We start from the raw sequence: 22,844 nt of genomic DNA, 5'->3' as shown, positions 1-22,844 counted from the left end.
TTTGTCACCTGACTCACGAGCATGGATGAGGTCATTTCCCTCGGTTTGGTTCCACAGTCCGTGACAACCTTGGAGTCACGGCTTAGCATCCCCACCTGCTTCTGAGCCCTTTTCAGGTGGCTACCTACTTCCCATCACGTTCTTGTATTTCAAGAACAAGAGGAAGTGATAGCACTTGATGTGCACCTGTGTGATGTGGGAACCCAACAAGCACAACAAGAGAAGAAATAAAATAAACACCTTATTATAGTCAAGCTGGACGGGGTCCAGGGAGGTGTCAGAAAGCTCCTGTCTATGGAAAGCCAAGCCGGTGGGGCTGATAATGGGCACTCAATGCCAAGCTGGTGGAGCTGATAATGGGCACTCAATGCCAAACCGGTGGGGCTGATAATGGGCACTTGATGTCAAAGGGGTAAGAGGGAAAGTTCTTTAACAGTGACTTGCAAACACCATAAAATCATATTCCTTGCAGCTTCCCTGCATAGCAGCTTTCTGTCAGCCTGTTGTTACAGCAGGTATCTGTAACTACAGATAGACAAGGGGAGGTGAAGCTTGCCATGTGTTTCTATATGACTTCAGGACTTACAGTAATGTGAGTACATTTTGTTATCACTCTTCCAGCATACTCAGTTGAAAAGCAGGAGAACCAGAGCATAGGAAATTTGAAAATACACTTCGTTTGATGTATTGTTCTTCTTGCTTAATTCTTGGCAGGATAATTGCACTTAGAAAGAAGGGTTCATTTATGTCATTTTGTACTTGTACTTTTAATGATCATTTTCCAGTCTTCTAACTCTTAATCCACTGGATAACTTAGGAAACAGAAATATATAGCAAAACCATGCTATTTTGAATATTTTAGTTCATTTTTCTACAAATGATCCTTGCCCAAGAAGATTAAGGGAGAAATTGAGGCTGCAGACAAAATATACTACAAGATAGGGTTATAAGTGTACAGAAATCCTGACAATTTGTTTTAATCTGGTGAATAAATAATGGGACATAAGTAAAATAAAAAAGAACAATTGTTCATTTTTATCCTTTCTTACAGAAAATAAATGCAAAAATAAACAATGAGATTTCTATTTTAGTATACGGTTGCCTGTTTGTCAAGATCTCATCTGGAATGAAGTGAACCCCCCCAACAATTCTGTCCAGGCACCTTGTGATGGTATGTCTCAGCCATGAGAACCCTTCCCTCCAGGACACGCGGAATGCTTCCATTCACGGAGGGAGCCCTGCCTCACATGAAGCAGAAATTCTGATGTCCCTGGCAAGTCTGCTGACTGAAAAGAAAGTGTTTATTGATTCAACCTTTCCATAACCCTCTACTAAAGTAAATATGTCTGAAAGAACTAAGCCAACATCAAATTTCACTCAACTACCATGTGGCCCTCTTTACATACAGAACTTGGCATGGACTATGAACCTAGCCCAGGCCCCAGTAGAACAGGAGACGTGCCTTCCATGTGATATTATGTGTGGCATAATGGACGCCCATCTCCGAAGTTCTGTTTCATGTCCCTTCTAGCCTGCTAATAGTCAACTAAAACTTGAATGCAGCCTCATCGAATATCATTTGGGAATCCCTTGCTCACTGAGTCATATGTTGACATGAATCACTTAGCATCATCACAATTTAAACATTTCTAGAATGTTCACTTCCTTATAATTTAAACTTGTTAAAAGACTTTACAGATGATTATTAAATTTATATCATGTCTACTTCTCTCCCTCCTTCAACTCTTTTCATCCACTGCCACTCCCTCTCAAACACTTCTTTATTATTGTTGCATGTGGGTGCAAACATATATAAAACTTACTGAATCCATTGGTTTTACTCATATGTACATGTGTTTGGGGCTCATCACTTCAGATTGTGTAACCTATCAGAAACCTTAACCCTGAGAAAGCCGATTCTCCCTGTCTCGGCAGCCTTTGATGCCTAGGATTGGGGCCTTGGGAGCTTTCTTATCAACACCATCATGCAAACTACTGTCATTATTCAGCTCTTGTTTAGGCAATCATATAGTTGAGATTTTGTGGGTGCAGTTTCTCGGTCATGTCTAGAAGACATTGTCTACCATCTGGTTCCCTGGACTTCTGGCTCCTGACATCTTTCCCTTCCATTTTCTGTGAGTCGTAGACATAGAAGTTGTGTTGTAGATGTCTTAATTAGGATCATGCATGTTATGATTATTTATTCTCTACATGTTTATCAGGTGTAGACCTCTTTAGTAACCTCCATCTACTGCCAAAAGAAACTTCTCTGATAAGGAATGAGTTATACTTACTTCTGGGTATAAGAATAAGTTCTTAGAATATAGACAGAAACTACATTGGTTTAAGGAAATGGCTACAGTAGATCTTACTAGTGGTGAAATCTATCTATCATGACATTTATGACTCTAACCAAGCCTCTTAGACTTATAGTGCCAAAACTCTTGATTATACATCATCTTGTCTGATCTTTAAGCAATCAATTATGGAGAACTGAGTTCTCCCTAGTAGAAAGATGGGTTATTCAGTAGTTCAACATCATTCTCTTCTTTACCTTAGTTTGCACAAGGACTTCCCATTGGCTTAATCCAACCACAACCTGGAGAATGTAAAAACCATCTAACAGCATGCATACAGACCATCATGTAAGGACGTAATAATGATGTGGGGTAGAGAGTGGAGGACGAGCAGATTTGCAAAAGCAACACAACATATTCTGCACCAAGGTCCTTCTGGGAACACAGAAGGAGCATCTGTTGTGCATTCCGCCTCTGCTTGTGCTGCTCTTCCTGTCTTTGGTTATGTGGAATTTCCTTTCATATTTCCATCCCATTTAGCTTGAGTTATAGAGAGTGTTTTTTATCATGTGCAGCAAAACACTGCTAACTACAGCATAACCATTCTATTAATCACATGGAAACGAACTCTCTGGCTACAGATCAGCGATCTTGTTTTATACAGTCATTCTGAGAGCACATTTTCACCAAAAGTTTCATTTTCCATTGGCCTTATAGTTAGATGCCATAAGCTGTGCTAGATATAGAACAGTTTGATAAGAATAGAGGTAATTTTGAAACATAAGTCATTATTTTCTTTGGAGCACAAAAAAGTCCCTGCAAATTTAACATTAATGTCTAAACTCCACAAGTATGGTGAAGACTGTCTTTATCATTTTTAAAACATCAGATTAATTTGCTGCTAGTTTCTTATATTGTTGAGGGCAGGTAAAATTTCAGCACCTCCCCAGTGATGCCTTTGAGAAAGGAAGATGTTTCATCATCAAAAGACAAAACCTACTAAGCAATGAAGTCCATAGCTATTAGCATCAGTATGGGAGAAGTGATTTATACAGGAAATAAAATGTTGAATGCCAACATCTATAACTGTTGAACAAGATGATTTGAGTAACAGCTCACTCCACATGACAATCAATAAAGGCATTAACAAAAGTGAGTTTACATTTATGAATGAAACCACCTCTAATAGAGCAGATATTCATCCTGAGAAATAAAAACAACTAGATAGATAACGAAAACAAAAAGGTATCTGCATTGGCAGGGCCTTGACAGTTTAGATATTGTGTATACTGCTTGGTCAGTCATTTTCTTTGCAAAGCCTGTGGTCTGTCTGGAAATGGCCCGTGTGATGGAGATTTTTGATAAAGGTTTTCCAAATAGACTCCGTGTATACAATGCATTTCAAAGACCATCACTACACATGTATAAGAAGACAATCCATTTTCTAATTTAGAAACGTGTTCCAAAGTTGGAAATTTAGAACCTTCCGTGGAAAATCATTAAGGCTTTCTGCTATGAGTATCAAAACTCAATAGTTGTTTGGCTTCCCACACCTGTATATTTATATTAGGGTTTAACTGCAGATGATCCTGTTTTCCTCATGGATTCTTCATTGTACCTAACAAGATCTATCTGTGGTCCAACTGCTGATCCTGAATTTCAACATAGAACTATCATCCTTACATAAAGCGCAAATTCCCTATGTTGTCAGTCACAAACTTGGTATAGTTGATATGGTCTCCTTATATGAGCTGTTCTCCACTGACTACAACCTTTGCCCTACAAGGGTCATTTGGCTCAGAGACATCTGTGATTGTCGTAAAGCCACATAAGCAACTTGTTACTGTCTGTTGGCTAGTTACCCGGGGTGCTGCTAAGTATTGGTTTAAGGCACAGTCCCCAAACAACACTGGATGACCTGATCCAACTATTTAATAGTTCCAAGTGTGAAAACCTCTATTTTTGACATGAAATTGAAAGCATAAACTTAAATGATCCTAGTTATATAGCTTATTACAAATCAGCAGCACTGCCTCAAGATAGTGATGCACTTCTTTTTCAATGTTTTATCATTTCCCTAGACCTGCACTGACTTTCTGTTTGTTGAAAAGAATTCAAATGTTTATACAGATTTCAACAGTATCATGAATATCTGGGTTTTTTATGGGTAATATTTCCTTCTGCAGTGAAGCAATCAGGTGATGCTGAAACTTTAGTGTCTAGATAAATCAGAATATTCTCAGAAGGGAGATGAAGTAGCTCCCTACATTGACTAGACACCAATGAGACATGCAGAGCCCAGAGGGTTTGATTTTTGAGTATGTGATCTTTAAGTAGAAAATCAAACAAATATGACAGCTACCTGTGAAGAATCAGAATCTATTGCAAAATTCTCAGGTGGTACTGAGCAGAAGTCGTGGCCTGTAACAGAAGGGCTAAGCTTTTGTAGTACAAGGATCGGGACACGAAAAACAGAACAAGAAAACCAATACCTCAAATGTCACAACTTTTGCTTTCACTACAAAATTTTCTTAACTATATACAGAGATTATGGAGGAGACCGGATTAGTGGTGAATAAAATGTCTGTATGATTGAAAATGGTGTCTGGAGGACCATTTAGTCCCATTCTCTCTTCTTTGTTAGCTACCTTGCATTTTGGTTTGCTTTTCCTCTTTTACTGTTGTGGGATGAACTGGTTGGGTTTTATTGTAAAGTTGACAAAACCTAGAGTCACCTGGGAAGAAGGAAACTCAGTTGTAGAATTGAGCATACAGCATTGAGCCTGTGGCCATGTCTGTAAGAGATTGTCTGGATGTGCAAGAGCCAAGCCCACAGTATGGGGCAACATCCCTATGCAGGTGAGTGTGGGTTGTGTAAGAAAGCTAGCTGAGCATGGACCAGAGTGAGAGTGAGTAAGTTGTATTTCTTTATCATTTTTACTTCAGTTGTATCTTGAACCTGAGTTCCTGTTATGACTTCCCCACAATGATGGATGGTAATCTGAAATTACAAAATGCAATACAACTTTTCCTTCCTTAGGTTGTTGCGGCCTTGAAGTTTATTACAGCAGTAGAATCAAACTAGAACACGGGGCTATCCCAAAACAATATCCAGGCTTGGTTAATTCAATTTATGATTCTCCAAACAAAAACACAGCAAACTCAGTAAGTCAAGAAGTCTTCTGATGTTACAGGCTAGAGAAGGTGGGGTTTGTAACTTCCGTCTGCTCATAAATGTCCACATGTAATGATTATACAGAAGATCTTTACAGAGCATGCTCACACACATGTGCGCACGCACACACACACACACACACACACACACACACACACACACTTGCATTTTTCATGCCGAAAATTTCTTGGGTGAGAACCATACTTGACTAATTAGACATCATGCAGACAACCCCTGAAACAAAAATTTCCAAAGTAAACATTTGAAATCTCAGCATGGCCAGGGTCTGATTGAAGCTGTCTTGAGAATCACGGACTAAGCAGCTACCTTGGTGGGGGGCAAAGAAAGTGATTATGTCGTAGGCAAGGCCTTTAAATCGAGGGAGAATTAAGTCAGCTTTGTAATAAATCACTGTTGACACCCTCTCTGAAGACTTCATCCTCTCCAAAGCCAAGGGGAATTTTTACATGACCGAAAAAGAAACTACAAATTTTGATTATTACTTGCATATACAGCCTCCTATGGAAGGTTTGGAAGGGTTTTTCTATAAGGCCAGAAAGAAATTCAGTAGAGAATATCTCCCCTAATAAAATAAACAAAGATTGATTAATAACTTATTATGTTTTACAACTGGGATTTTGGAAAATGTGTATGTCTTCACCTTTCTTGCTTTAACACACTGGCCAATTCCCCAAACATAACAACAACAAAATGATCAAACTATATGAAATGTTTGTACACAACATTCCTTCCTTTTCTGATTTGAAGGAGGCAAATATTTTTTCCTTATTATTTTCAAATAAAAAAATCACTAAAACAATTTTGATGAAGTTGAGTGTAGTATTTTATATTACCATTAAAAGACATTAAATTTTGTGTTAAAATGTCACTCTGGATAAATTATGTTACCTAATTTTATGTTATATGTTTATGTATGTAGATATACATATATTCCCCCACTGTTATAATATTTAATGGTGGCTACTATGCCTTCTAAATAAAGAATTAACATCATTAAAGTTGTGATTTTTATTCCAGTAAATAAATAAGTAGTAAAATTAATAGGCTTCAAAAAGTCTGATGCTAAATCCTATTTATTTCCAGTTAGAACACTTAGTTCAATGCAGGGCTTACATAGTTCCAAATTGTTATTTTCTTTTGACACATACTATGGCATTATGGTAAACCACTTAGGCATGGAGCATTCCTAAGTACAGTTAATAGACTTCTATTAATAATCACTTGATAATTTTAACTTAGGCTCCAGGGTTTTGAAACCACATGACTTAGATTGTCCCCTAAGGAAGAAAATCACTATGTTCAAGCATATTCCATCTACACATATCTACCAAAGGCACTTGGCCTATGCAATGGATACTTAATTGATGAAAGAATAATATATATTTCATTTCATAATATTATCCATGGTAAATGAGTGATATTAAAAAGACATATTTTTATTTATTAGAATTATACTATTATTTTTCCTGGAGGATCTGAGAAGAATATACATGTCACACACATGGTGTGAGCACAGGATGACCTGCTCATATATAAATCATGTTCTGGGTTGTATTGGAGATAGAATGTGATGTAGTGACATACCATCTAAGCCTTCGTGTGTGATTTGCTTAGGTGATGTTTTCTCTGTGGCTGTTGTTGTGGTTGTTTGTGGTGGTGGTGGTGGTGGTGGTGGTGGTGGTGTGTGTGCATGCATGCCACATCAGTATGTGAGTGTCAGTGTTTATTTATATTAGTGTATGTGTCAGTATGTGTGTTCGTCAATTTGCGTCTGTATGTTTCTCTGTGTGTGTTTCTTGTCTTTTTCTCTGGAAAAAGTTCTACTCAGTCAGTGCAACCAGTAAAACAGGTTCTCAACAAACAAACTTCATTCTTTACCAATCAATCACTGTTTGCATTTCGAGAATTTACTTCCTTCTGAAACCACTTTGTTTTGTTTCGCTTTTACACTTCACATTCAGGAACTTCAACATGAGAATCACTGCCTCCTTTATTGTAGTAATGGTTTGAGTAAAGTAAAATTAATAGGATCATTTCTTGGTGTGCATGCATCTGTGTGTAGTGTCTACTAGCACGTACTTGTGCACGTAGCAGCCAGAGGTCAACCTTGTGTGTCTTCTTCATCAGTCTCTACTTTTCCTGGAGCTCTCCATAGGCCAGTGAGCTCTGGGGATCTTGCAGTTTGCTTCCTGGGTGCTAGGATACTAGGCACTTACCAGAATCCTGGATTATATGTGATTTCCGAGGAACCAAATGCAGGTCTCCATGCTTGAGCGACAATCACTTCATACACTGAACTGTTCCCTAGTCCCAATTGCACCATTTCTTGATAACGGCTACTCAGTTCTGTTAAGTACAGATCACACAGTACTGCAATAACCATGAATTGCATATTGGTGCTAATATGGTTTGCATTTTCTACCATTTCAGTTTCATAGTAAAAATCACAGTTGAGTTCTCTTGACTTGCTGTAGTCATTTCTAAGTTCATTTTAGTGACCCTAATAAATCCATTAGGTATTCAACAGTAACAACTCCTGTGAAGGGGACTTACACAAACCTCACTCTAGAGAGAATCTTCTGATTCCTCTGTCAAATGCTATTTAATTTGTCTTTTACCAGTTTTTCTCAAACTATATGATAATAGATTTTAACTGAAAGAAAAAAACACTCAGGAAAAATTTTAACTCATTTTAGTAAGTTTGTGTATCAGCCAGTCTTTTCTCAAAGGTTCTCATTGCTTGTTCCTTTCTGCAAGTTCTGAAAGGATAAAGCCAAGCTGCCATGATTTTAATTCTCTTCTCTGGCTTCGGGATTTTGCTTCTTCAATAAACACAGCTTCGGGCAATTATAATAGGCCGATTATCCAATCTCAAGAAGTTTAGAAGAAAACAAGGGAGATTGATGAGGAAGCTCATTAGATTAGAGTTGGGTGTAATTAAACAATCAACTAATAATAGTTGAGATCCTGATGGCCCTGTGATCGCAGAGATAAAATAAACACCAATAGTTCATAGTAGCATACTAGTCTTTGTGGGATATATGCGAACAATCTGAAATATTTCTGTTCCGTTCTTCTGCAGAAAGTATAAATAATGACATATTTATGTGAATGTAAACTGAGGCTTACCAAATGATTCATTTTAGCTCACCTCAATTTAGGAAAGGAAAGAGTTTCTGAAGGGTCACTAAGTAGTGGATAGTCAAGTTATTTTTAAGATAAAATGAAAATTAATAATTTGTATAAAGGCTATTGTCAAAACGTACCTATTAATTGCTAGCAACTAACACAGATAAAATATGAAGAAGTGTGGTCCCTCATTTCATGGATATTAAGAATAAAATCTATAACTGAGTACTGGAGTTATTTGCTGTAATCATACTTTATTGTTCTATGATATTTTGTCTTTCAACAATACAGGGAGTCAAGAATTTCCCAGGGATACTGGCTATTATTCATCCTCAACGTAACAGGATTACCTGGGAAGCACACCTCTTGCTACATGTCGTGACAGTATTCACAGAAAGTCAACTGAAGAAAAAAAAAAGGAAAAGACTCACCTTGAGTATTGGTGACCCATATCTCATGAGCTTGGACTGAGCAATGAAAGGAAAGCAAGCTGAGCCCCAGAATTCACCTCTGTTTCAAAGTTTTGGTTGCTGCCTCAGTCTCTTCCCACCATCTATCTATTCATCGCCATGATTGATGGCCCGCTCAAATTGTGAACCAAATAAATACTCCCATCTTTCGTTTGCTTTGGCCAAGCGTTTTACCACAGCAAGGAAAGGAATTGGTGCCCCCACGGAGTGGGGCTGTTGCTGCGTGATAAACCCTGACTTTGTGGTACACAGGTTTTGGAACCATTTTGGCGATAGAATGTTGAGACGTTTGAAACTGTGAGATAGAAAAGCTAGGACACGCGATGGGCAGAGATTGAGTCATTTTACTGGAATCTGGAAGAGAATAATGCCACGAGAACCATGCACAGCGGAGGCCTGGCTCCTGAGGTTGCAGATGGGAAGGAAGGAAGCTTCCGGAGCTGGGTGCGAGTTTATTTCTGTTGTATTCTGGAAAAGAATCTGGTTTTGCTCTGCACGTTTGTGGAGAATTTGGGAGAGCCTGGATTCAAAAGAAATACGCTAATTTCTTCAGTAAAAAAAAATTTAAATATTCAACTTTCTCTTGTGGCATATCTGAATAAGAACAGTAAGATACCGCATAAATACCAGTCTTTATGTGTATTTGGTACCAGCAGGAAGGGGGCAGAGAAAACAATTGTGTTTATTAAAGAGATTTGCGTGATGAAAGAGAAAACTAGTTCTCAATAGTAGATCAATAGAAAAGCTGTCCTAAGGGTCTGTCTCCCCCCTTCCCACCTAGAGCTCCAAATTGTGAATGTACACATTTCATTTCTTTTTAAAAGGGAAAAGCAAAAACAGAGAAGACACCTAGGGAAGTGTTTTCCAGGGGTCAGCCTTGACAGTCAGAACCTAAGAGCCACTGCCTCCATAGTCTAGGGGGTGGGGGTAGATTACATCTCAATGCAGTAGCAGAAATTGGTAGCACAGATCACATGATGCTGCTTCTAGGTATAAGAGATGCAACAATGATGGGGTCGTGGAGATTTAACCCAAGATTCTAAAGCTTTGATGGGACCAGACATGCAGCAGGATTGCATTCCCTGTCAGGAAGCTTTGAAAGGCTATTGCTTGAAGCTGGGAAAGTGAAGCCTACGTTTTGGTGGAGAATCCAGGAAACTGATTATGATGATGGGATCTTAGGATGTTCATTAAAGCAAGCTGTGGGCATAGAGAGGAGCTGCCCACCCCCAACAGTAAAAAAGAGAGGGGTTTCAGAGATTCCACCTCTAACTGCAAAGCTGTTGGCAGATGTCTGCTGGTGCATGGAAAGTCACTTTTTAGGAATGTGACCCCTGGTTGGTTCTCTATACCTTGGTGTGTGTGCATAGGAAGCATGAATTGGACTCAGTGAGTAAATAAATAAGAACATAAGTATTGAAGGAAAATAAAAGGGAGACATGACTGAAGATCCAGGGGAAGTTATAAAAGGCAGCAGGGCACAGATAACCAGAAGGCATTGTGTACATGTGTGAGGGTTTCAAACAATAAATAGACAAAAGTTATAAAAATATTTGTGTGTCTGTTTATCAAATACGATAGAAATATTGATGTAGGAAGTAGCAGGGTTAATTTGCATGGTCCATTGTGTGTTCTTTAGACATGCAAATCCCAAGTCAGAAATTACTTCCATGAGCAGAGTTCTCTTTTTAAAGCATGTTTTGGTCGTGGCTGTTTGCTAAGTTCTATTCCTGAACTCTCTGTGGTGTATCTTTTCTTTCTGCAGTCTTCGTCCTTTATTTCCGACCATGCTGCATTTCATATTGAAGTCTCTTAGTGTTCTGGCTCATATGAAGCGGTGCTATTTATTTATTACAAGATCTCACATTTGTTTTATCCATCACAAGCTAATGCTGGCATAAATTAGGCCCTCGAGATGTAATACCATCTTTAAAAAGCTGCTTCGAAGACAGAAAATGGAGAGTCAAAAGGCTTAAAAAGAAGCAAAGTACATAGCCCGGGTTTCCAAGCCCATATTTCTTGCACGCAGCTATGTGAATGGGTTAGGTCCACCATCCAAGTTTTAAATGTCTCAAAATAAAATCATATTGGACCATGGGGGACAATGTGCAGAGCATCATGATGTCTGCCCAATAACTTCTGGCCAGAGCTAGCTATAAAATGCCACGAGCACATCTGTCTCTGTCTTCATTGGCTCTTCATTTGACCCTCCTCAACAACTTTCAAAACAGCTGTGGCATTTGAAAGGCTAACCATCTGGTTGGCTTTTTTGACATGTAAAACTCTCCTAATGGCATCATCTTAAGTAAGATAATGAATGGTTGAAGCCACTGAACAGATGTCTATGAACCAGAGTCATAGTAGCTGAAGGTGGATCTCAATAGCACCCACACTGGTAAAGTATCTGAGTGTTTTAGGCGCATCTTGATTTTAAAGAAGGTGTAGCAGTTTACTGCAGCTTGGCTTTCTCTAGGAACTCGGCACAGAAAAAAACAGGCTAATTTGTTTATGTATTTATTGAGCATTTTGTATGCCTAATGCACTAAATACAGCATGCTCTTAGATCATTCACTTACCATGATCACTCAACAGTGAGTTCAAGGTTTGTATTAGCAAATATTTATGCATGCTTTATTAGCATGGCAACCCTTTCATGACCTTTGCTTAGTGAAGTGTTAAAACTCAGGTGCTCACTCTCTCCTCTCTCCCATGTACGTGACCTCAGTTAATGGGTGAGCAGTTTACTATTGCAAGCCACAATGGAGTGTCATCTATGGAAACATGGGGCTGTAGAGATAGTCAGCAAAGGGCATATCACATTCCAAGGCGACCCCATGTTTGATCTTCGCAATCAGTGTGGAAAAACATGGTGTGTTGGAATTCTAGGAGAGTCAGATGAATCTCACCAATATCTGCCAAATCATCCTAGAAATGAAACACAGTGAGCATGCAGACAATAAAAGGTCATGTCTCGAAAAGTAAGGTGGATGGCCCTCCTAAGGAGTGGCACTTGTGACCAACGGTCTCCACATGCATGCTCCTGCACACAAATCAGCACGTGTGCCAAATCACAAGCTCTATACAGCTGTGCGCACATACAGAGAAAGAGAACTATACTTAGGGATATCAAAAATATTTAACTTTATTCTTAAAACTGCAAAGCTCACCAGATGAATTTTAAAGCCTTCAGGTGAAATGATAACCAGGCAACATTGAGAAGAAGGGCACCAAATATTAAAAGAATTGTATGGGTAATTTCTGGAAGGGAGTTCTGGCCACTTTTTGACAAATCTTCATAAGTGGACAGGACTGTGGACAAAATCCTATGGTGGAAACCAGCCCCTATCACTGCAATAGCAATACCATAAAAATATCTCGTGCTACTCCTTCACTAAGCAGCTTATATCTGTTTTATTTCGATGATGATGACCAGCCTTTCTGTCTTAAGTTAATTTGCTTGAGAGTCTTTTCAGGAGTTCAACAGGTAACTGACAATGCAACACCCGACATTGCCGCTGGGAGGCTAGTGGTTCTATGACATAGTTCTCTCTCGGGCCCTGAGTAGTCCACACTAAAACACAGCTGGGGATGTGCATGCTTGGCCCACACATGCCTCATATGCAGAGGCTGTCAAGATGCCATCCAGCTGGCACAGTCTCTGGTTACCACATTACCTTGACTTCATGAGCTGGGGCGCATTCTGTTTGGGTTGTGCAAGCCAAGGTCATTATTGCAGAAAGCAGGAGCCCCCAGACTGCTGTTTCGGAGGTGGCCTGATGATCTCTGTTCACAGACAGGGCCTGTGAGAATGAGGTCTGGCTGCTCTCAGACGTGGCAAAGCAAACACAGTTCTTTGGTCGAATGTAGAAAGGGAAGCACATGATGAGTCATAATGCAGCGAGCCTCCTGTCTGCAGTTCTCTTTAGAGCTTGCATACTTATACAAAGCCACGAGCTCCAGTTTGTACCTTGATGCGGTTTGATTGAGCTTGCTTAGAGACAGCTTGTAAACCACTGAGCTGGGAAATGATATTCTTCGTCACTGGTGGCATCATAGGCACCCTGCTAGACTCCTTGTAGCAACAGAAACATGGTTATTCCCTTTCACCTGTATATGGAAGTGCTTATATATTCGCTTCCCCATCATTGTTGAGACATTTAAGTTGGAGGGCACTTCATCCTTTTGACAAATCTTTTTTATACATTTTAACGCATCTATTAGTCTTTTGAGCTGGACATATTTAAAAAGTTTTATTTATTTTTAAATTTCGGCATGTTAGTGTTTTGCCTACATATAGGCATGTACACCGTAAGAGGTCAGAAGGAGGTGTCAGATACCCTGGAACCAGAATTTCAGCTTGTGAGCCACTATATGGGTGCTAGGAATCAAACTTCAGAGAATTTTGCAGAAGCTTTGACTACTATGTGACTTCATATAATTTTAAATAATGGATATTTGGAGGTAAAAGAGGCATTGAGTATTTATTTGACCCAACAAGGTTACTACATGGTAAAATAGATGGAAGTTGATATTTCAGGATCATGAGAGAATATGAAGAATATGGTTCAATAATAGTGACCTTACCCAATATGACAGATAGTAAGTTAAAGGCAACACATCAATTTAAGGAAAAACAAAAGTAAAGGGATAACTGAGAAGACACAGTCACAAGTTAGAAGTTAACACATGAGCAAAGAACATGGCTCAGTCAATACAGTGCTTAATTCACAAGCATAAGAATTGAAGTTCAACTCCCAACATCTACATAAAAAGCTCAGAGGGGCAGTGCATGTCAATAGCCAGAGTGCTGGGGAGGCCGAGACAGAATTCCTGGGACTTATTAGACCTCCAGTGTCCTATTCTTGCAGTTGACCCAAAATTAGTTTATAGTAGCCTACATTGGCTGGCTTGCAGTTGCCTGTAATTCTAGCACTGGGTTTCTGGTACCCTCTTTTGGCCTCAGTGGACACTGTACTTGAATGCAGACATACACGTGCGTACACACACACACACACACACACACACACACACAGAGAAACATACCTGTACAAATTCTTTAAAAATATGTTTTTAAATGTAATCTATTTCTATTTTTTGATTTATTCCTTAATATATTATGTTGATATAAAATACTAAAATTACTGGTTTCTCTTTATCCCACCGAAAGACCATAAGCATCATAAAATTGAAGTCTGCTTCTAATACTTACTGATACATTACTGATAACTAAGAGAGTTTATAGTAAACAGTGAGTGATATTTAAATATTTGTTAAATATTAATGGCATATGCCTAATAATATCAATACTTTGGAGATGGGGACAGAAGATCACAAATTCAAGATCAACCTGGCTTTTTGGGGAGCTGAGAGTGGTAGGAATGTAGCTCAGTAACAGTGTTGACCTAGCATGCAAAAAGTTATGGGTTTATTCCTCATCATTGGAAAGATAAATGTGCGTGTGTGTATGTGTATATTCAAGCATTCAGTGATTACATATATCTACATGGTATAACTAGATCTCTAAGCAAATACCTCCCTTAAAATTATTTATTATTATTATTATTATTATTATTATTATTATTATTATTATGCAATTGTGTATATCTGTTTGTGGGTGTGTTCACACAAATAAAGGGGCCTATAGAGTCCATTCAAAGAAAGGCTTAGGAGCCATGAATCTAGAGTTATGACCTGTCCAACATGGGTGCTGGGAACTGAACTTCAGTCCTCTGAATGAGTAGCAAAGACTCTTAATTGATGAGACATCTCAACAGCAGTCAACAAAAAAATTTTGTGGGTTTAAGTACTCTTTTTAAACCTTTTTGTAAATTCCCATTACTGAACATTGACTAATTCCAAATACTTCAGTATGAGCATCAGTTCTCTCTAAGTGTTCTTGCCATTTTCCTTGAAAAGACGCCTCCCAGTGTAGACCACCCACTGTTTCATGACATTGCCATGAAATGCCAGGTCCCTTTGCACCTATTAGGGAAACTACCATCCTAGTTTGGTCGAGATGGAAGGGTTTCCTGGCACACAGGGCTTCCAAATTAAAATGGAGAAAATTCCAGGCCACTGACTTTGAGTGTTCCATACCCACCTAGGCACCTGGGAAATTCTCTGTCATCTTTTAAAGGGCCATTGGGCCCTATTTTCTGTGATACTCATTAATACCACAGGTCCCCAATGAAGTCTTTGTCTCTTTGTTTACATGATGTCTTTTCTACGTTGGTAACAATCTCTGTATATTTCTTTGTCAAATACTGTTACATCCTTAAAATATATGTCATTCATAGATAAATTCTGTTTCTTCAAGGGAACTCATCCCTAGAAAGCAAGAAATCCCAACCCTGTGGTTTTTGTCTATACTAAATTTGATCCCCAACACTGCAAAACCAAACATAAATATACACTTGTTCAGCAATCTCAATACAATATGCACTCCTTTGTTACTATTGAGGGGCATGCACTATCTTTGAAAATCTCATTATTTCAGGTCTATAAAGATTACTTCCACTGGGAATATGACTCTGCAGGTAAAGCATCTGCTGTGTATGTGTGAAAAACGGAGCTTGAATGCACAGCAACCAAGTCAATGCCAGGTGATCGTGGCAGCTCACCTCTTCTTTCAGCCTTGGAAGGCAGAGACCAGAGATCTACAGAGCAAGCTGGCTAGTGTCATATGTCACATGGATGGCCACAGGAATTGGTTGAGAGTCTCTGCCTCATTGAATAAGGTAAAGGAATAACCAGTGATGATGCCTGACCTCAAACCCAGGCTTATACATGCACATGCATGCATGTGCAGATACACACACGTGCACACATACCCACAAAAATGGACAAAGAAAAAATGCTATCTGATAGCCTGCTCGAAGAAAGTATAAACAGGATTTTAAAAAGCAGGATATGTGCTTTAACTAGACTTACAATAAGGAACCGTTTTAGTCTAAAAGAAAACAAACAAACAAATAGAGCACAGAACCAGGCCCGCTTAGAACATAGAACCGATGCTGACTGTCTTGCTCTATGCTGGATCTCACTATTGGGTCCATGAAATAGCATGTGCGTACAGTCCACCTTGGCATCTAAACAATACCAAAACATATGGCTAGAAGGAGGAAGTGTGCTGAGATAGAAGAACACTTCTAATCCCTTGCGTTCTGTTGTTTGTCAGTGACTCTGTGACTGAATCAAGTTTTCTCTGCTCATCTGGCTATTTTGGGACGGTGGAGATGCCATCGAATAACTCCTGCAATAGGAAAATTGACACGGCAGTTTCACTGGCTTAGCAGAGAGAGGAAACTCACATGTTACCTGCCAGAAAAATAACTGGCCTTAGTTGGTGCTATTAGCCTCTTGATTTTTAGGAGTATTTAACGTAAAACAAAATTGTGGGCTCCACTCCTACCCTAGTGTTTAGAGACTGCTGTAATAGGCAAATGCTCAGGGTGTTATTTATCCAGCCCAGTGGATGTGTTTCTTGTTCAAGCTCCATCTACAACAAAAAGATCTTCATTCAGGGAGCGGTGATCCCCGATTTAGCATGGCAAACACAGCCCTGGTGCACTTAGGGCCTCGACAGAGAAACCTCTTCGCAGCGGCAGCAAGGCTTAGCCTGACAAAATAATCACCATGGAAAAACAACTTGCAAATCACACCCGCCACCAGAATTGAGGTTTGGTTTCCTAGCTGGCTTGTCGTAGAAGCCCTGAAACAATATGAGGGATTGTTAATAGAGGTTTAGAGTTACTATCTCATGCCTGTGCTCTTAACACTCATCTGGCCTGCTGCTTGAGAGTGTGCTCTGAATCAACGCTTGAAGGATGTAGGGATTAATCCTCTCCCCACTCACAGTATCGTAAAGGACCATATTGTATTTCAGTGGGTATAAACCTCCAGGAATGGAGGCTTTAATCTATGCTTTATCTCCATCAGGGATGTGCTTTACCAGAATATGAATATATTAGGAGAATTCTAAAGAAAATGCCTCCCCCCCTGATTGAAATAATAGAAGCCCCCCCCCCCCCCTGCCTTTTTCTTCTCTCTTTCCATCATCTATACCACAGTTGCTTTTGTCCATACAAACCTGGGCATTTCCTGTAGTTGTTTCAGAATATATTCCATTCCAGCCTCTACAGTGATTGATCTCATGAACAACAGCGTATACAATGCCAAGATGCTGTGCTTGCCACTCCATTACCTGCCTGATCCCTGGTATCTTCCCAGGAACCCTTGTGTCTTCTTTCTGGGAAATTAATACATTCAAACCATGTCCCTGTTTTTACTGTTGTGTCAAGTACTTGAGAGAAAAGTTTTATTTCGGGGGTTTCTGTTACAGTTGTTTGGCTTCCATGACGGCACAGAAATATCTCAGCAAAGAGATGTGGCCAAAGAAGGCTGCTTAGCATATGACAACCGGAAAGCAGGGAAACAAGACAAAAAGACATCCTCAAAGACATACCCTTAAGGACCTAAATTTTCCAGAGAGAGTCCCATCTCTCAACAATACTGAGTTATGGAGTCATGGATCCATTGGGGAATTCAGCTGTCAGATAGATCAGATTCCTCATGATCCAGTGTCCTCTCAATTGGGATAACAGGTATTATCAAGCTTGATGCACTTGAATCTTTGAGGGAGGGGTTGTATCGTATCTAAATCACATTACAAAGAATATTCATCATGATTTAATTATTTATGGCTCGCTTTCACCCCAGAACTCTTAAGTTCTCTCCAAAACCTATTCCTGAGCACAAAGTGGAGACTTCATTGTGGATATCCTTTTAAATGGGTGTGCAAATGAGGAAAGTGGCTTTTGGAATTACGAATTGCTTAAAGTTGGAATAGAAGATGCATATGGGGCCTTTCATGATATTGGTCAGTCATCCCCACAGACATCTTAACTCTTGTTACCATTGCTCGACATTCAGCTTAGAAAAATGCATAGGAGAAAGCAGAACAACTGAAAGGAAGGTATTGTCTGGAGTGATCAAAATGTGTCCCAGGGATTAGTCAAATCATTTTGTTTGTTTTTATTGTCTTTTTTTTTCACTTAGGTCCCACCTTTGATAGAAACACTGCAAGAATGGGAAGAAGTCCACTATGTTTTCATGCAAAGGCCCTTCGTTATTTTTACAAGGTCAGCCTAATAAATACCATTGCTGAAAGTAAAATCAAGTTGCAAGGTGGAGGATAAAGACAAAATCAGTAGTCACCATATTACTGAAGACAAAACAACAACAAAACCCTAAGAAAGAAAGATATGGTCTAGATCCTCTGGAACTGGAGTTAGAGACAGTTGTGAGCTGCATGTGGATGCTGGGAATTGAACCTGGGTCCTCTGGAAGCACAATCAATTAGTGCTCTTAACCTCTGAGCCATTTCTCCAGCTCCAGAAAAGATATATTCTAAATCAGAAAAGCAAACCACGATATGAAGTTTTGCTTTCCCACAGAAAAGAATTATCATAATTCTTTTCTCTGAGCTACAGCTGTGTGATAAACCCCCTACTGCATGATCCACAATCTTCTTTTTGATTTATTCACTCACCTCTTTATTTCTTTATTTGATGTGTGGTGTGTGTATGTTTGTGTAGGAAGTATATGCTCTCCCACACACTGATATAGAGGCCCAAAGAAGACTTTAGTTGACCTGCTCCTATCAGTGTATATTTTATTCCATTGATACAGGGTCTCTAAGTGAACCTGAAGCTATGTCGGTGGCCACTACCACTCAGTGATCCTCCTGCCTCCACCACTCACAATTTGGAGTTTCAGTTGTGGACAGAGCCATAACCAGTTTTTTTCCTTGTTTGTTTAATTTGGGTGCTCACACTTGCGAATGAGCCATCTCTCCAGCCCTTACGCTCTATTTTAATGAAACAGTAAAGGAATGGCAAATGCCTGCTTAGCATAAGAATTCTAGCCAGGCAGTGATGGCACAGGCCTTTAATCCCAGATCTTGGGAGGCAGAGGCAGGTGGATCTGTGAGTTCAAGGCCAACTTATTCTGCAGAGTAAGTTCCAGGGCAAACAGAGCTACACAGAGAAACCCTGTCTCGAAAAAGCAAAACAAACCAAACAAAAAACAAACAGAAAAAAAAAAGAAAAAAATTCTAAATATCACTGATGAAGGTTCTTAGAAAATTTCAATCTAAAATTCACTGTAAATGATAGTTTTCAAATTTACTGATTTATATTTTAATCTTGCATGAAACGTCCAGAGATAAATTTCTGATATATGGACGCAATTAGCCAATTATCTCCTGCTTTATTTTGGCATTCTGCAATAGGGAGGGTCCTATGCATGAACAAGGGGTTCCAGGCATCAGTTACAGACAAGTACAAATGCCAGCAGCAATGTTCTTCCTAAAGAGTAGGTTTCACAGGTAACACAGAGGATCAGAGCCTCCATATTTCTGCACCCTGGGTAAAATAATAGCATGCCAAAGAGAATTGAGTGATCAACACACACAATGGTTAATGGTTTAGGGTATTGATTTAGCAGAAAAAAAAAATACCCCATATGGCTAGTTGAGTATGGTGACACATAGCAGTCAACTCAGGAGGCTGAGACAGAGGTATTGCCACAAGTCCAAGGGCAACCTAGACTACAGAATATTTCCAGGAATAAATATGTGTCGTGTCTCACAAGCAAATAAAAGCATAATTAGAGAAGCGATTTAATTTTAAAGTTTACTACAAAGGTAATTTTATATATTTAAAATATATAGAAATATATATTTATAAAATCATAAACTAGTTAACTATACAGATGCTTACTCTGACTCATTTTTCTAGCTGCAATTCGAAACCATTTGATACACTTTAATAACATGCACCTTCCTGTCGCTCTGCTTTCTCCGCACAGAGTTGTTGCAGAGATGGGTGAAGTCACCTGTGTGATGTGTCCAGAATGGGACCAGCACATATGAACAACTGATGCATACTTAGTATCATGTAAATCATCCATTTCAAGATAGAAAGAACCAAGGAAAAAAATTTAGTACCAAGTTTGTTTTATAAAAAGAACTTCAGTTCTGAGCCCCTAAGGTAAATAAACTGTATGTCTGGATAAAAGCGTAAAGGAAAAACATGGCAGGCGCATGGAACTAGAGTCGTTTAGAAATATTCCTACCATAACAAATACCCTGAAACAAGAACAGTGTTGGTGACAAAACATAACTTGGGCTTTTTTTTTTTTTTTTTTTTTTTTTTTTACTGAATGGAAGCCTGCCTGCTGAGTTAGTGATCCAAGCTGTGTCCCATCCCATTGCCACTTTTGAAAGCTTCCTCTGCATCTTAAATAAAATAAAATAAAATAAAAGCTGTACACTATAAAGACAGCTGACTTTGGAACTCTCAAAGATGCAGTGTATTCCAGCCTCTTCCAGCGTGGAATCTCTCGTAGAAGATTCTGTTGATAGGGCGTCGTTATTCTAGCAGCGGTGGCTGAGGAGGTGGGTGGCTGCTGATAGTTTTGGCCCATTGGAAATGGCTTTGGAAGACTGCCAAGTTGTGTGTAAAATTCTGAAAAGTTTCAAACAATACAGTCTTTACAATGTTATAAAATACTGGGGTGGTTAGCGCGACTGCAGACTGGCGCATGGCCAATAAAACCTCAGGATTCCAGTCAGCTATAACCTGGAGTTTCACATAGTCTGGGGTGTTCAAGGTCATCGCTCTCCAACATCCTGGAGGTCGACCCAGTCTGTGTTAAGCTGCCTCATTGAGCTACTGCTTTGCAATGGCCCCTGTTCAGAAAGTCTTTCACGAGCTTGCTTCTTGCTCATGGAAACATATATGTGAGCAAACTTAAAAGCATGACTCAAGATAACTTTTAAAAATTGAGCTTACTTTTTTTCCTCCTTTATTTAATAGGGCCTGCTAGACTTTAAAAGTATAGAAGGAGAAATTTACCTTACTCTCACCACCGAAATGGCAGACAGTATTTTACATAGAAATGATGATTCTCCTTCAATGCTCTGCAGATGCATGATGACACTGAACACACATTTATGATGATACATCTTCAAACCTTATTTCAATGTTTTAATTTGCATTTGTAGTAATGGGGGCGGCAGGGCTGCGTTCCCAGCACCCCGGCCGCCTGCTTGGCTAGCTTATGCCCCAAAATAATTACACAGACACTGTATTCTTTTAAGCACTGCTTGGCCCTTTAGCTCTAGCACTTACAGGCTAATTCTCACATCCCGATCAACCCATCTCTAATAATCTGTGAGAACCGGTCTTACCGGGAAGATTCTAGCCTAGTCCATCCTGGGTGAGAGCTTCATCCCGGGAGCTGGGCATGGCGTCTCTCTCTGAGGCGTCTGCTCCCGAGAGAGCTGTGGAGTCTCTGACCTCACTTCCTCTTCCTCCCAGCATTTTGATCTGTTTACTCCACCTAGCTATGTCCTAACCAATAAAATGGGCCAGGGCAGTTCCTTTATTAGCCAATGACCTTCCTCCATCATGCATTAGTACAACTTCATTTGAAAACGTGGCATTGGTGGCTGAAACATGCTTTATTTTCTCATATTGGATGTCTGCCCCTTTTTCTTAGCACACTGAAGATGTTGCTACCTAAAGGTTGCAAAGATAGTTAAAATCCCATCTGAGAAGGGTTGACACATTCTTTTTCTAAGATGTATTATGAATTGTATATTTAACTCTATGGTCATAGTATATCACTTTTCTATTTTTTAGAGACTCTAGTTATAAAGGATGGGACTTATTATTTTTTTAAATTTTTATTAAGAAGGATATATATATATATATATATAATCTAAAATAACTAGCCATTTTCAAATTTGGTTTTGTTTTTGTAACATAATTCTTTATTGATTCTTTGGGAATTGCACATCATGTACCTCAGTCCCAATCTCCTCTCAGTCCTCCACACCAATCCCCTTAACCCTGCAGTGCTCCCCCAAAATGAGACCTCCCAAATTAATTGATAATAAAATAAAAACAAACAAAAATCACCTTTCTCTTCCATCTTTCCTGTCTCTCCAACACCTCTTCTTTCATCCTAGTGATATTGGATCTGAGTCTGTTATGCAGTATATACCCTTTTGTCCAATAAACCCCACCCACCAATGTTCAGCGCAATGAATCATTGGTCTGGTTCAAGGCCTCTGGACTCTGGCACACCATGATCACTGGAGCCTCACCAAAACTCCCCTCAGACAATCTGCCCATTCCCCCAAGTTGTGGAGATCCAGAGGCTACTATCCCACAGGCCCAGACTCTTCACAAACTCCATCAGGCCATAGATGGGGCAGATGACAGGGTGAACCAACCCAAGGCCTAGGCTGTGGATCTAGGTGGTGTCTGAGCTACTTAGTCTGGCCCACTGGGGTCACCCGCCTCAGGTAAGGGGTGGAGCCTAGCGGAACAAGATTTCATGAGCTCCTTCCCAGTCAATGCTGGAATTTTGGCTTTCTTGATCTTGTGAAAAACTTGTACATTCAGTTTAGTACCTGTGAGTTTATATGTGCATCATGTCTAGCAAATATATTGTCACTATAGACATCAACTTTGGCTCTCATGAGTTTTCTGTCCCTGTTCCCACAGTGATCCATTAGCCTTGAGAGGAGAGGGTATGGTATAGATGTTCCACTCAGAGATGAACATACCAGAGTCTCTTATATACATTGGCTGGGTACTGATTGTGGGACTAAATTTTATATATATATATATATATATATATATATATATATATATATGCATGTGTGCATGTATATATGTG

The sequence above is a fragment of the Microtus oregoni genome, unplaced genomic scaffold, assembly GCF_018167655.1.
Source record: "Microtus oregoni isolate MIOR12 unplaced genomic scaffold, Mior012 000048F_ref0000485, whole genome shotgun sequence".
NCBI classification, from domain to species: domain Eukaryota; kingdom Metazoa; phylum Chordata; class Mammalia; order Rodentia; family Cricetidae; genus Microtus; species Microtus oregoni.
The sequence above is the reverse complement of the archived record's forward strand: the minus strand, read 5'-3'. Positions refer to the sequence as shown.